Raw genomic sequence first — 2,500 nt, forward strand, 5'->3', positions numbered from 1 at the left:
TATTATTATTGATATTATTATTATTATTATTATTATTATTATTATTATTATTATTGTTATCATTATCATTATTAATATTGTTATTATTATTAATTATTATTATTATTTATTATTATTGTTATCATTATCATTATAATATTGTTATTATTATTGATTATTATTATTATTACTTGCTAAGCCACAATCCTAGCTGGAAAAGCAAGATGCTATAAGCCCAAGGGCTCCAACAGGGAAAAGTAGCCCAGTGAGGAAAGGAAAAAAGGAAAAATAAAATATTTTAAGAACAACACCACCATCAAAATAAATATTTCCTATATAAACTATAAAAAACTTTAACAAAACAAGAAGAGAAAAAGATAAAATAGTGTACTCGAGTGCACCCTCAAGCAAGAGAACTCCAACCAAGACAGGGGAAGACCATTGTACAAAGGCTATGCACTACCCAAGACTAGAGAACAATGGTATGATTTTGGGGTTTCCTCTCCTAGAAGAGATGCTTACCATAGCTAAAGAGTCTCTTCTACCATTACCTAGAGGAAAGTGGCCACTGAACAATTACAGTGCAGTAACCGCTTAGGTGAAGAAGAATTGTTTAGTAATCTCAGTGTTGTCAGGTGTATGAGGACAGGAGAGAATATGTAAAGAATAGGCCAGACTATTCGGTGTAAGGTAAGCAAGGGGAATTGAGGGTCAGTCTTTAGGCCATTTTCCTGCTTGCTTGGGCAATGTCACTGTCCATTGCCACTGCCATTCACGAGCGACTTTTAAACCTTTAAACGGGGATGAGTTTTAGAAACAGTAATCTGGTTCACGTTTGGTAGGTCGTTGGATCGTTCCCGGCTCATAAGCGAACTGTCAACGTAGCTTTAACAGGGATTACTAGCATTTACTGTGATGGTGTGGGGCAGGCAGCCTCATCCCTAAAATATTTAACACACGCACCCATATAACACACATACATATGTGTGTGCAATTATAGATATGTATATATATGTATACATATACAAATATAACAAAGACAACAACAAATGCAATCGTTTCTAGTCCACTGCAGGACAAAGGCCTCATATAAATATGCAAATATACAGTTTATATAGATATACATAAACTTACTATACACATTTATATATATACATATATATATATACATGTATTTTATTATTATTATTATTATTATTATTATTATTATTATTATTATTATTATTATTATCATTATTATCATTAGCTAAGCTACAACCCTGGTTGGAAAAAGCAGGATACTATAAGCCCAAAGGCTCCAACATTGAAAAATATCCCAGTGAGGAAAAGTAGCCAAGGAAATAAATAAACTCCAAGAGAGGCAATGAACAATTAAAATCAAATATTTACAGAAGTAACATCATCCTCACCTCCTTCACCTATTGGACACAAAATAAATCTTTCATATATATATAATAAAAATGACACAATAACACACAATGCGGGCATGCTGGAAGTGAAAGTTTGTGCAAGCGCTTGTTTTGATGCAAGACTTGCTTGGAGGAGATCACAGCTCGCCGCTGTGTGTGGAACATGACGGTATACTTATTGATCTTTGATTATGTAGGTTATAGTTAGCGAGGTTAGCAGCTGTTTGGATAATTAGGCTTTAACGTTGCATATTTATTCGGCTTTTTTTAAGTCTCCATGGCAAATTAGGAGGCATATTACGTAATTCTGGAAGTTTTGCGTTATTATTATTATTATTATTATTATTATTATTATTATTATTATTATTATTATTATTATTATTACTATTATTGTTGTTGTCGTTGGTGTTGTTATTATTATTATTATTATTATTATCATTACTAATATTGTTGATGTTGTTATTATTATCATTATTATCATTTTATTATTGTTATTACTATTATTATTATCATTATTATTATTATTATTATTGTTATGAATATTATTATTATTATTATTTTTATTATTATTATTATTATTATTATCATTATTATTATTATTATTATTATTATTAATTGCTAAGCTACACCCTAGTTGGAAAAGCAGAATGCTATAAGCCCAGGGGCTCCAAAAGGGAAAATAGCCCAGTGAGGAAAAGAAACAAGGAAAAATAAGATAATTTAAGAACAGTAACATTAGAATGAATATATAAACTATAAAAACTTTAACAAGACAAGAGGAAGAGATATAACATAGAATATTGTGCCCGAGTGTACCCTCAAGCAAGAGAACTCTAATTCACTGTTATCCCTTTGCGATTATTATAATTATTATTATCGTCATGGCTGATTTCATAAATGGATTAAATCTTATTTACATTGTTAAAGATATATATATATATATATATATATATATATATATATATATTTATATATATATATATATATGTTATATACATGTACTGGGTATTCCAATCAAAACCTTTAGATCTTAAGAGATTATTTTCTTACGCAATGCATTAAACATTGGGTGAAAACATAGCATGCTTAAGACACTTTTATTATTATTATTA

The 2,500-nt window shown here is 29.3% G+C and overlaps 1 protein-coding gene across 1 annotated transcript in view; it reads left to right on the forward strand.

Moving 5' to 3' along the window:
- LOC137656042 (ras-related protein Rab-28-like) overlaps positions 1–2,500 on the forward strand; it is a 9,934-nt gene that overhangs the window by 1,624 nt on the left and 5,810 nt on the right. The gene's annotated exons all lie outside the window — the stretch shown is intronic.

The sequence above is a fragment of the Palaemon carinicauda genome, chromosome 17 (genome assembly GCF_036898095.1).
Source record: "Palaemon carinicauda isolate YSFRI2023 chromosome 17, ASM3689809v2, whole genome shotgun sequence".
Classification (NCBI taxonomy): Eukaryota; Metazoa; Arthropoda; class Malacostraca; order Decapoda; family Palaemonidae; genus Palaemon; species Palaemon carinicauda.